A 15084-nucleotide genomic window follows, 5' to 3' on the forward strand; every position below is an offset into this window, starting at 1 on the left:
CAGAATTAAGCCCTATTTTTTATGAAAATTATATTATTATATATTTGAGGAATTATTAGAAGTTGAATTAAGGATCGAGGATGTTCGAATGGAAATTAATGGTCGACCAGTATTGCATGGAAATCGAGGTAATACTTTACTACCTTTTCATGCTTTATGGAACATGTTGATATTAGTAAATGCATGATTGAACATGTTTGGTCACTTTTGGGGTTTTAATTAATTCATACACTCGATATGAATGCGGTAGAAATTCGATAACTGAATACGGCTCGGATGACTAATATAAGAAATAGAGAGATTGTTAGAAATAAATTACAAGTTCTGTGATTACTGATAAAGGAATCAGCCCTGGCTATGTAACTTATATTTTATATTATCAAAGGTTAAATATTAAAGGTACTTGGACGAGAGATTATGAGAATACCCTGGTTTGGTTAAAGTACGAAAATACCCTTATGTTGTAAAATGACAAGAATGGCTCAGTTAATTGGTTAATAACTCTGGAAAGACATATTGAGCTGATGAAACTATTGATGTGTATGGAAAATGCTAGTTTTGCTTAGAAAATTTGAATAACCGGTTTTTAACCCCAAGAGGGCTTTTGTAAGATGCTAGAAGCCTGTTATTGGAATCATTTCAAGATCTGAGAATGTTCGGGAAAGCAATTAACCATAGGATCTCTAAACTATATAATTTTTCATTAAGATTTAATACTGAAATTATCTGGTTAAGAAATTATAAAAATGCCCTTAAGAGGTAAAAATAGTCCGAGTTGACCTTGATTGAGAAAGTACTTTGAGGATTCAGACTTAACTCAATAAATTACATATTTAATTGTTAAGATTCTATCTTCCTATAGAAAATTCCTGATAACCTGTTGGTAACTTCTGAAAAGACAATTGATCTAAAAATCTCCAAGTTAAGAACAATTTATCGGTGGTGTTCTTTTGTCAGAATTGTTCGAAAGGACTGAAATAAATGATAAGTTTGAATTTAATAATAAGATCAGTGGAAGGAAATGATTGAAATACACTGGATTTGTAAAATGACCAAAATACCTCTGAAATGGGAATTACTCAAGAATATCACCAAGCCCAGGAATGAATGGATATCCTCAAGCTTTGAAATGAATGGAAAAATATTAAGCACCAAAATAACCAAAATGCCCTTATGGTCTAGACTAAGTAGATGTCTTGGATTAATTAAGGAAATCCAAATAAACATGGGTGTGGTACTGCTCTTAAAAGTTATGGATCACATAATAACCCGAGCAACTAATGCTAGTGTTATATCAGTACCAGAACGACATAGATGTCACTTGAATGCGTGTTCGACTTCTCAAGTTTGGCTCGATGATAATTTTGGAAGTATTCAGCTCAACTCAACTCTAGATCGCATTTGGTACTAAGAATTGGATATTCGTTAGACAAATTAAACTAAACGGAAGTACAATATGTATTCGAAATTCAGAAACGTCTGAATTATTCTGGAAAACCTCAAAGTAACTGGAATAGACTTGACTACTAAATGAGCTAAGTAACCTCAATGACGGAGGATTAAGTAAGTGATTTGGATAAGTCTAGAAACTTTGATGAGTTTATAAGATGTACTGTCCTTATGGGTCATGAACTACAAATCAAGCACGTCAGTATTTCATGATATCGTGGAAGCGTGGAAAAGAAATGAAAACCATTGGAAGACCTATTCAGCGATGATTCTGAAGATGATTTATGGATAATAATTTTTTGTATTAAAGAGTGAATACCTGAAGGACAAAGAATGAACCGGGAAATATGCATTAGTTTTGGGAGTTGTTCAGCTTGAGTTATTTCGATAATCCGATAGATCGACACAGACTATAATTGCCCTAAACCTTCATTTATTCCTTATCAGTTCAATTCATATTCTGAATAACTGATGATTCTGTCAGTTAATGAACCCTTTCAATAGTGATTCTAAATTCCAACATTCTATGGGCATACTGAAGAGCCGTGTTTCTCTGCCTGATAAGATTATCCAGTACCTCTGAATAATATCTGTAAACTCTGGTGTGTTCCCTAATCACATGAATATTTTATCTGATTTTTTATTTGAATTTTGTTATGATACTTGACGTGGATTCTAATTTGATACTTGACTTGGATTCTGATATGATATTTGACATGGATTCTGATATGATACTTGGCCTGAATTATGTTTTGATTTTTGATATATCCTTTTACGGACGGAACATGTTTTATTTGGGGGTATTTTTAGAGGAAGAATACTTAAAGGCTCTTCGGCTTTGTGCTCAGGGCCTTACTGGACGTGACGGGGTTGTATGGCTTTGGGGAACCTACACATTTTGTTCGTGGTGGATGGGGTAGTGTTCATATATATATATATATCTTTGAAAAGATCTGTATCTTTTTACTGGTTTAACGGGAACACACTAGATAACCTATTCTGATCTCCTAAACTCAGTCATTCGAAATACTTATCTGAATTGAAAGCTCATTGTTTGTTACCACTTGAAATATCAGTAGGATCTCCGCTGAGCATAAAAATCTGTAGATGTTCGGAACCAATAAGGAAATATATGTTTATCTGTATCTGCACGTTCTTCAGCATCATTTGGTAGTTCTGTATTACTGAGCTTTCCAAAGTTCACCCTGTTACTCACCTTTTCAGGTTAAAAGAATCGTACTGGTGTATCTATATACACCAGTAAAGGAGTTCTTCCGGCGTTGCTTGCAGAGTATGGTACATGTGATTAGGGGGCATGTAATTGTATTTTGTCTTATATGCGAGTCTGAAAATCTGTTTTATCTATGCATACTGATAAATCATTTTATAAGTTCTATGTTTTAATAAAAGTTTTAAATTTTCCGTTATTTTTACAGTGGGTCGCTCCGGTGACCCTATTTGACACTCCAAATCGGATCGAGTTGCCCGTATCGGTCTGAGGGGGTTACAAAATAAATCTCGTGGGTCAAAATAATAAAAAAGAACATATAACATTAAATGGGTTGTATCCATAAAACATTTGACGTGACATAGATAATGAATAAATAGAAGTTAATATCATTTCAATTCCATTACGAAAGTAATTAGTATTTTTGGCATTAAAAAATATTTTTGGCTATTAATTATTTAAAAAAAGACTATCAATTCTGTAACAAAACCACTCATGCCCGATAATGCAAGAGAAGTCATCGATAATATACTGAACATGATAAATATTTTTAGAATCGAAATAACCATTTTGCCCATTTCATCGAGATAAACAAGATGCATTATATCATAACTCTCTTCTTTTTTATCAGAAAAATCCAAACTAAATAAGTTGTGTCTCGCCTGATCATTATTCACTAAGAATCTAGAAATATATCTTCATTTGGCAGAAAGATAATGAATGTTTATTTAATCTTGATCCTTGTGGAGTGAAAAATGAACTACACTGAATTTGTATGAACCCCCCGATAATATCCACAAATGGCTTGTTTTTGGTAAAAGATGGACATTACTATATGTAAATTCGGGTGAATGGTACACATCGGTACTCCAGTGCATTTCCCCCTCCGAGTCAGAATAAATATGTTTTTAGCCCTCTCTTTAAAATTTAAAGTGTATGTTCTCGCGCGAATCTCAGCAATCACTTGTTCCGATTCTACATATTGATCATTTTGATCTAAAAGAAAACTTTTTGGTAGAATAGTCACCTTAAGTATAATATCTTCGCTCTCAATAATTACATACAAGTCCATATAACATTAAAAAGTAGGATGCCCGTGAGTGTGTGTAGGATGAACCAAATCCTCATTGAATTTTATTTTTTTCATTAAAAGGGGCTCGTACATGTTCTGCAGTACCCCTATAAATACTCCACCGATATGAAAAGTTCTTAATGTTAATTGAGTTCTCGATTCTCTAATGGATTACGCTGCAATAATACCTACAGCTTCCTCTAATTCAATAGGTTACCATGAGTGGTGCTCCGACCATAACATAATCGACAAATCCAAGATGTACTCCTACAAGTAAAGGGAGTTCGAATATATATTGGGGGAGTTCGAATATATATTGGGTGTGTTCAAAAGGCTCTGAATCAATCGATAAACCCAAGCCCAATATCTTGATTTCGAATAGAAATGCACCGCGTACCCATATATATATCGTCCATTAATACGCGACCAATTAATGTTTGGATAAAAATTATTCTCGGAACCATTGTCTTTTAAGGACTCACCTAAATCCCTCGGGTGGTGCCACAATCTGTTATATGTACAACAATGTATTGAACTACTTCAACAAGTCTGCGCGTAAGATATCCAGCATTTGATGTTCGTACGGTAGTATCCACATCCCTTTTTTAGGCTCCGTAGCAAGAAATGATATATTATGTTAAAGACAATCCTTCGCGTAAATTGTTTTGAATGGGTAAATTGATTATTTGTCTTTGGAGATCCGACATTAATCCTTTCATACCTACTAATTGGTGCACTTGAGATGCATTTCTTTTAGCTCCTGAAAAAGACATTATATGGGTTAGGTTAAACGGCTTAGTCATCCTAAAATTAGGATTCATTTATTGTCGCAAATATTCACTTGTAGTGACAGCTCTAGTTATTACAATAAGGTTGATCATTTAGTTGGCATCAAAGACATTCGAAATTTCATTTATGATGATACCTTTTTAATTAAGGATAGTAATCAAGATAATTTTTCCATATATTTTGATAGTAAAAATCAAATTTTTTATATTAACAATGATCATTTTTTTGAGTGAACTATAAAGTTTTTTTTATAGTTATAGTAATTCTAGTTATATAAATAATGGATCAAAAAGTGATGATCCCCACTATGATTTTAACTTGTATGCTACTAACTATAATTGGAATAATCACATTAATAGTTGTATTAACTCTTATCTTCGTTCTCAAATCTGTATTGATAGTTCCATTTTAAGTGGTAGTGATAATTCCAACGATAGTTATATTTATAATTATATTTGTGACGAAGGTGGAAAGAGTAGTGAATATAAGAATTTCGATATAATAACTCGCGAAAATGGTAATGATTTAACTCTAAAAGAAAGTTCTAATGATCTCGATCTATACAAGAATTTGTGGATTCAATGCGAAAATTGTTATGGATTAAATTATAAGAAATTGCTTAAGTTAAAAATGAATATTTGTGAACAATATGGATATCATTTAAAAATGAGTAGTTCAGATAGAATCGAACTTTCAATTGATCCAGGCACTTGTGGTCCTATGGATGAAGACATGATCTCTCTCGATCCCATTGAATTTCAGTCTCAAGAAGAGCTTTATAAAGATCGTATTGATTTTTATCAAAGAAAGACTAAATTAACTTAGGCTATTCAAATATGTACGGTCAACTAAACGGCATTCTTATAGCAATCGGGGTTGTAGATTTTTAGTCTATAGGGGTAGTATGGATCCGTAGTAGGCGAGAAAATCACTTGTCTGGTCGAATATGCTACTAATAATTTTTTGCCTCTTATTCTAGTGTGTGCTTCCGAAGGAGCACACATGCAAGAAGTAAGTTTGAGTTTGATGCAAATGGCTAAAATATTTTCCACTTTATATGATTATCAATCAAGGAATCGTAGAAAGATGCGATGATTTTTTCCAGGAAAACCCCAACAAAAAATACATACTATTCCCTCTTGTCTATCGAATCGATCATAACCACTGCCCAAATTCCAAAAAATCGTACATCACAAATAGGAACTAATAAAGAGGTATGTGATCCCATAGAAAGACATTACGATGCCTTGTGGAAAAAAAACTATTTGCTGAGACTAAAATAAAGATATCAAATTCCTACCAAGATAACTAGAAGTTCCAACTAATAAAAACCCTAATGAATAAAAAAAAGGATAAAGGCCCAGCAGAAATTGCTTGTTTTTTGAGACCCCGCTATAAATTCTATCCATATAGATTTCGATTGTCAACTCATATATACTAGATTCAGTTGCATTTTGTTGGAATTGAGAGAATAACAAAAAAAATATTGACTTTACTTTTTTTGTTTCCGAAGTAACTATCATCAACTAGTACTATTTTTATATTTGTTTGGGTATGTAAACAAAATATTCATTAACAGAAAAAAAATAAAGGATCTGACTACGAGAACAAACAATATAAAAAATCAAATAGAAAAAATTAGAATTATAAAAGACAAGAAAAACAAATTTCTAACTCAAGAAATAAATATTAGTTCTAATAAAATATGTTATCGGGATAAAATATTATAATCATAAAAAATTGCCAAATATTAAAAAGAAGAATTATTCGATTAATCCGTAAATTCTATTTTTTATAAATTTTTTCATTGAAAAGATATACATAGATATTCTTCTATATATCATTAATATTCCAAGATCCAATAAACAACTTTTTCTTGAATCAACAAAAAAAAGATTGAGAAATTCATTCACAATAATGAAACAAATCAAGAAAGAATCAATAAAACAACTAAAAATACAACTCATTTTATTTCGACTATAAAAAACTCACTTTCTTCACTTTCTAATGTTAGTTAGAAATGAGAAAGCTTTTTGCGACTTATCCTCCTTCTAACAAGCATATGTATTTTACAAATTATCACAAACCCAAGTTAAATTTCACTAAAATAGTTTCATTAGTTCCTGAGGTATTATACCATAAGCATAATTAATATTCTAACATCTAATATAAATTATATATATAATATAAACTCACTAATAAGAAATAAGAAATAAGAAATAAGAAATTCACCCTTGACAGCTTGACAATAATATGTGTTGTATATGTAACTCCTAGATGTGAAAATAGGCGTAATTCGTTCATGAAATGAAAAAAAAGGAATATAGATGGAAAAAAGGGGAGAAGTTGGATGTAAAAAAATCGATATGCTAAAATAAAATACGAAGTGAGATAAATGAGATAGAAATAAGGAATCATAAATACAGTTCGGGTTCGAATTCCATAGATAATATGGACGGCATTGCCTATAATGATAGACAAATGAAAGACTCTCTCAAAATTTTTATTTATCCACTTCCTATTTTGAAAATAGGTTGGTTGAACTTTAAAATTCATTCATTGAATAAAGAAACAATCCAATTGAAATATAATAAATAATTATTTATTATTAAATTATAAATAATACTTCAATAAATTATAAATAATACTTTAAATCTTTCAATATTATTCTTAATAATATCTTAATAATACTATATAGAAATATAGATTTATAAATCGAAATATATCAATATAAATATTATTAATTTTATATTAATTAATATTTAATAACAAATATTATAAATTATTATTGTATAGATATAGATTGATTATATAGAAGCGTTTGTAACTAATCGGATAGGCAATTTTAGTTTATTATTAGGAATTTTAGGCTTTTATTGGATAACGGGAAGTTTCAAATTTGAAGATTTATTCGAAATATTTAATAACTTGATTTATAATAATGAGATTTCACCGGCTTCTGGAAAATATAGAGAAAGGGGAGAGAATTTTAAAAGAGAGAGAGAGCGATAGAAAGAATGAAAATGAAAAAAAATAGGAGAATAGAGGGGTTTTATAGCCAAACCAAAATGGCGGCGTTTTAGCCTTGGGAGCCCGCACGTTTTGAAGACCAATTGTGTAATATCTTCGGAGGCCACTGTAAGTTGTATTGCTTTAAATTTTGGTCACCAGGATGTGTTCTTTTTATATCATTTGAAATTTAATGTCCTCATTTTGCTATTTTCCATGTTTATGTTATAATACTAACATGTTGTTTATTTTCTTTCAGGTCCTCCAATAGCTCCCGTTTGTTTATATGTTTGTCCCTTGTTCTATATTTTTCATTTTCAATTCAAAATACTTGTCCTTATTTTGCTATTTCCCATTTATGTTTTTATTAGTTAACTAGAATAAACTTTTGGGCTATTCATGTTTTAGTTCCTTAACTTTAGCTTTGATTCCTATATTGTTATTTGTTTTATTTTAGTCGCTAGAAGTTTGTTATATTTTCATATTTTTCTACTGTATCATTACATTTTTAATATGTTTTAATGTTGGCCTATTATTCTGATTTATTTTATTTTAATTTTTTATGCTTCCTATTTTACTATTATTTAATTTCTGTAGTTTTGTCACTATTTAATTTTTCTTTCCAGATTTGTTCTAATTTGTTTTAAGTTAATTTTTAAGTTTTTTTTATCAATTCTACTAATCATGTATTTCTCTTTAATTTTACTTTCCTTGTTATCTTAGTTTTCTTTTAAAATATGCTCAATCTATATTTTTGCTCCTTCCCTATTTTGTTTCCTTTCGATTTAGATTTAAGATTTATTTTATTATTATTTCGATTTAATTCTAGTTGTTTATTATTTTTTTAATTTGTTTCATTGCTTGTGTTTATCTGATTTTAATCCACAATTAGGATCTTAGATTTTATATTTAAACATTATATTTAAATCTTTCACACTTTTCTTTTAATTTAGGGAATAATTTGATTTGACCCTCGCATTTAGATGCACAAAGGGACATTTTGATTATTCGATTCAATAATTGGTAATAATAATAATTAGAACTTTAACATTAGATTCTTCAGAATTTAGTCCTTGAACCTTTTTTAATTAGATACTCTGTTAACATAATTAATTAAGTTAAGGATTAGAACAACAATTTTAGATTCTTCACAACCTAATCCTTAGATCTTTAGTTAGATGGTCATTTAACATAATTGATTAGGTTAATAAATAGAACCTCCACTGTAGTTTTAATTTCACCTTAATCCTTTAATTTAGGGAATAATTCAATTTGGGCTTTTGTATTTGGATGCCCAATTGTCCAAATCGATTGTTCAATTCAATGATTGGCTAAAATAAATTAGGATTAATATTAGAGACACCATTCTTCGAGTTTAGTCCTCTAGGCTCTTTAATTTTCACAATTTGACACTTTTAGGAAAGCCTTAATAATAACTCACCAAGTATAATTAGGTCTTTAAAAGGTTGTATGATTACATTTTTATTTTAAAATAACAAGACAATGTTCATTTATCAAGGAGTTAATGGTGCATCATCTGTGTTATGCTCTGAGGGTGACCACTGGTAATTCCCAAAGTAAATCGACATCCTTTTTCAAAACTTCAAGTCATGATTTCTTAACCTTTAAGGCAATGTTCGTTTTTTGGGTTAATAATTAAGCTTTCGCCTAAATGGTTGAAGGTGAATATTATTGGTCTCAATAAATCAACATCATTTTTAAAATTTTACATCCATAGTGATTTCTAAATTAAATAAAGTCTCGGACTCAAAATTTCCAAATTCTTAAATATAGGGTAATCAACTAGGTACCAATTTCAGGGCGTTTTGGGGTGTTAACCTTTTCTCACACGTAACCGACTTCTAAACCTATTTTTTGATTTTTGTAGACCCTAAACTTGATATTTCAATAAAAATAAAATATTTTATTAAATTATCCGATTTTTATGGTGTCCTAATCGCATCTTAAAATGATTAGTGATGACTCCCAACGTTTCATAAAATCATTTCAAAATCATTTAAAAAAAACTCCATCATTACAACTAGAGGGCTTATCCCTCGAAGGACCAGTTGCGACACACTTCTAACTCTTCCTTAGTGTTTGTGTTTCATAAACATATAGTTTATATGCTTGTATGGTGTTTTGAATCATGTTATACAATATTGGTTCCAATCATTGTAAAGTTATAGACGTAAAAAATGGGTAAAATGATTTGTTATGACCTTTGAACTACTTCTATAAGCTTTAATAATAATCCTAGGACTTAAAATAAGTGTTTAAGATGCGTTTGTATGAGATTTTTGGACAAAATAGACCATTTCTAAAGTTGAGTATCAATATCATATGAATTGATAACGATATTGGTTCAATGTTAAGTAAAATCTAGGTAGTTCAAGAGGAGAGTATTGATACCGTGTTCAAGGAGTATCAATATTGTTCTTTCAATTTTGGTACCAAGTGAAATGGTTTAAAATTAGGGTATTTATTCAAACTTCGGGGTTGATATTGATATTAATATTCAAGGTGAGTATCGATACACGTGTGAGAGATTTGTTACATATATTATTTCTAAATTCAAAATAGTAAAATTTGGTACTAATATTCAAGGTGAGTATTGACACCTATAGATTTGATACCAATGCTCGTGTATTAGTATCGATATCATCAATATCTGAATGGACAATGAATCTTTGTATTAAATAGGGCTCTAATGTAGCAAGTTAATAATATTATAGGGTGACAATAAGCTTAAATATTGAGAATTTAATAATATGTGATTAGTAAGCGTTAGAAAGATTATGACGTGGATTCCATAAAAATTATGCATTTATTTGATACTCAAGAAACAATGATGACATTTGAGTTACTTGTGTGTAATAATCGTCTATCTTGTGTGATGAGTTATTCGAGTTTCCTAATAGTCGTGTTGTGACACATAAAGTATAATAGAAAGATGTATGTTCTAATGTTGTGTGATCTAGACGCATCTGAATAATTGAGATGAATAAGTTAATCGAGCGTACGTTTTTGATGTTTTAGTGACCTAAGTCTCACTCAAAATACTTTGAATTTATGGGATCGATGGATGAACGCTCTTAATTTTAGAGTGGTCTAAATTTCATCCAAAATACTGATGTTAGTATGTTAGAGGGATGTGTGTTTCAAGAATATGTGACACCAATACGTTATAATGCCTACAAGTGTGTTGGTGGGCTTACATTACATTGATGTTATGGTTAGGGGAGAAGGACGAGGAGAAGGACGAGAGGACGATCGAGAAAATGAAGAAGGAATTGGGGAAAATACAAGTCAAGGATTAAGGATTGCTGAGGGAATTGGGGATTATTACCTGATGAAACATACACCACGTGACGAGCACGGGTTCATTAACCCATCAGCAACCTAAAGATCCATCAGCAGTGAAGCCCAATGGAGAAGCCCAATTCGATCTGCAATAACAGAAAGCATTTAGAGAATTAGCCAGCTGGCTCACTAGATTCCCTAGTACAATTGTATAAAAATAAAATGTACCTGAAAGGATGATTATGCATTATTTTACTGAATGAATTTTTGAATTTCTTCAATCTTTTCTACTTCTCTTCTGAAAACTTCCTTTTCTCTTCTTCATCATCTCGCATTCATCACAATTTGGTATCTCAGAGCCAAAATTTTCCTGGCAAATCATTACTGGAATAACAAAGAAAAATCAGAACATGTCTGAAACACCAGAATTTACAGCATTACAAAAACAACTGGAGGAGTTATTAAAGTTAGTCAAGTAATCTCAAGATGATACGAAAATTCCTAAATGGTGGGAGAATCAAGAAAATCGACTTACTTCATTAGAATCCAGGATGGCCACTAATCAAGGGTATGTGGAGGAATTATTGAAGATTCTAACTAGTAGAAATGGGGAGCAGAACCAGCCTGATGATGACCAGGCACAGTCCCCTAACGCTTCTAAAACAAATGGAAAACAACCTGTAAAGGTCACAATGCTTAATGATAAGACCATGTTTACTTATAAACCTGATGAACCTGAGATTCTAAGATTCAAACCAGGGATTTACCCAATTTTAAAAATGATATCCAAGTAGGAGAGAACAGTGCAGTTAGAAACAATATAGTTGGTTTGGAAGAGGATAGAAGAGGCACGAGAGGTTCTTTTAATACTACAGGGTTAATTTGGCATAGACCCAAGATTGAGCTACCCTTTTTTGAATGAAATAATCCTAGAGGGTGGATACAAAAATGCGTCAAGTATTTTTATTTATGAAATATTGTAGAGGAACAAAGAGTGGAGGTGGCTACAATGTATTTAATGGGGAAGGCAGAAATATGGTTTGACGGTTATATCATGCAGAAGCATCATGTGCCATGGCATGAGATTGAGGCAGATCTTTGCCATAGATTTTGTGATAGGTCCTTTGCTGACATAATTGAGGAGTTTACAAAATTAGTGCAAAAGGGGTCAGTGGAGGAGTACCAGGACAGGTTTGAGGAATTATAGCCTCATATGTTGTTACAAAATCCTACTCTGGGTGAAGAGTTTTTTGTCTCTCTTTTTATTAGTGGGCTAAGAGAAGATATCAAGCACAGAGTTAAGGATTTGGAACCAAACACACTATCTGAAGTTTGCAGACAAGCTAAATTGTATGAGCTTTATGTGGAATATGAGAACAAAAGAGGGAGGAAATTTTTTAGAAACCCACCATACCTAAACCCATTACCTACTTCTAAACCAAATTTGCCACCACCACAACATAAAGGTTCACCTAGTATGCGTCTAAAACAGAATCTTCCAGACTACAGGAGACAAAACAACCTATGTTTTAAGTGTGATGAGAAATTCTCTCAAGGGCATTAATGTAATACAAAATAATTGATCATGATGATTAAAGAGGAACCTGCTATATCCTCAGAGACGTTACCAAAAGAGACAAATCAACAAGTGTTACAAGAAGATGAGAACCTAGAAATATGTATGAATACTATCACTGGGTGTATTGGTCATAATACACTGAGAATTGGGTACTATTCTAGGCAGACCACTGAACATATTAATTGACAGTGGTAGCACCCACAGTTTTTTAACACCTCAGTGGGCTGATGCAGGTATTTAAGTGACTACACTATATCCTTTAGCTATTACAGTGGCTAATGGATAGCAACTTTACAGTTCAGCAAGGTGTAACAGGGTGGAATGGAAAATGTAGTGACATTCTTTTATTCATGATTTTAGACTTCTTCAATTGGGGGGAAGTGATATGGTCCTAGGTGTTGATTGGATGAAGTTATTCAGTCCTATCTTGATAGAGTACTTTAACAAACTGATACTCAGTTTTGTACATCAAGATGAACAGATTGTTATACATGGCCAACAACCCTCAAATTTTTTGCAACAGATTTCAGGAGCTACAGTATTGAAGATGACAGTTTCAAACTCTGCTATAATGGGGCATGTAGTTTTGATGACTATGGCAGAAAGTTCAAAACCTATTCCTATAGTTATTCAACTTCTATTAGAGAAATACAATTCTATTTTTGCTGAGCCTATAGGTCTTCCACGTACAAGAACCCATGATCATGTTATTCCTCTAAAGCTTGATTCTATGACTGTTAATTTAAGGCCTTACAGATTCCCTCATAACCAAAAAGCTAAAGTGGAAAAACAAATTGCTACCATGTTATCCTCTTCTATTATTCAACCTAGCAAAAGTCCTTTTGCTTCTCCATGCCTTCTCATTAAAAGAATGATAGTACATGGAGGTTCTGTATTGATTATAGACAGATGAACAGTATGACAATCAAGGATAAGTTTCATATTCCTATTGTAGAGGATTTATTGGATGAGCTACATGGGACTGTCTACTTTTTAAAGATTGATCTAAGATCAGGTTACTGGTAGATCAGAATTAAAAAGGAAGGCATTTATAAAACATCTTTCAGAACTCATCAGGGCCATTATGAATTTAAGGTAATACCCTTTGGTCTCACTAATGCTCTTGCAACATTTGAGGCTTTAATGAATGAACTATTTAGTTCATTCCTTAGGAAGTTTGTTTTGGTGTTTTTTGATGACATATTAGTTTACAGCAACTCTATGACAAACCATATTCTGCATTTACAATTGGTTTTGGATATTTTGCAAAGTAATCAGCTATTTGTAAAACTGTCTAAGTGTTTCTTTGGCCAGACCCAAGTGGAGTACTTGGGACATATTATTTCAGCTGCTGGTGTAGCTACTGATCCTAGTAAGGTAGAAGCAATGAGGAATTGGCCTTTGCCTAAATCCTTAAAATCATTGAGATGATTTTTAGGTTTTACAGGCTATTATAGAAGATTTATCAAAGATTATAGCACTATTAGTAAACCCTTGACTCAGATGCTGAAAATAGGACTGTTTTAAGTAGAGCAGTTCAGCTTTGACTGCTTTTGAAGAGCTTAAGATAACTATGTGTCTTGCACCTATTTTAGCTCTACCAGACTTTACTAAAAAAAATTATTTGGAAACTGATGCCAGCTCTGGAGGCATAGGGGCTGTTTTATCTCAATATGGCAGACCTATAGCATTTCTAAGTAAAGCTCCAAGTCCTAGGCATGCTGCTCTATCTATTTATGAGAGGGAATACCTTGCTATTCTATTAACAGTCTCTAAGTGGAGACATTATTTATAGAGCAAGCCTTTTATCATTAAAATAGATCATGAACCTCTAAAATACCTATTGGAGTAGAAATTAACTACTGCTATTCAGAAAAGATGACTAACAAAATTATTGGGATTGGATTATACTATCCAATACAGAAAAGGCAAATCAAATGTTGTAGCTTATACCTTATCTAAACAATGGGAAGACCATGGTCAGTGTCTTGCCATGGGAACTACCCTAATCATTCCTACTTGGGTTCAAGAAGTGGAGGAAAGTTACAAGGAGGATTTATTGGCTACTGAATGGATTTCCATTTTAACTGTGAATCGTATTGCTAATTCTAAGTGGAAATATTCCAAAGGAATTCTCAGATTTCAATATAGGGTTTACATTGGTACTAAGGGCTCTCTTAGACTATAGATTCTTCAAACCCTATATGACTCACCTCATGGAGGTCATTCAGGAACTCAGGCCACTTATTAAAGAATTAGGCTTATTTTTATTGGCCTAAATTTAAGGCTATGGTGGCCACTTATTTAAGGGCTTGTACAGTATGTCAACAAACTAAAGTAGAGCATGTTGCTAAACCTGGTTTACTTCAGCCACTACCTATTCCTCAACGGGCCTAAGAGGTAATAACTATGGATTTTATAGAAGGTTTACCTACTTCTTTGAAGAAGAATTGTATCTTGGTTGTGGTTGACAAGTTCACCAAGTAGAATCATTTTTTTGCACTATCCCACCCTTACACTCCTGCTGAAGTAGCTAAACTATATTTGGATAACATTTATAAGCTTCATGGACAGCCTAAAGTGGCCATTTTAGACAGAGATAAAACCTTCACTAGTCTCTTTTGGAGAGAACTAATGAATCAACTGGGTATTAAG

The sequence above is a fragment of the Hibiscus syriacus genome, unplaced genomic scaffold (genome assembly GCF_006381635.1).
Source record: "Hibiscus syriacus cultivar Baekdansim isolate YM2019G1 unplaced genomic scaffold, ASM638163v2 tig00110610_pilon, whole genome shotgun sequence".
NCBI classification, from domain to species: domain Eukaryota; kingdom Viridiplantae; phylum Streptophyta; class Magnoliopsida; order Malvales; family Malvaceae; genus Hibiscus; species Hibiscus syriacus.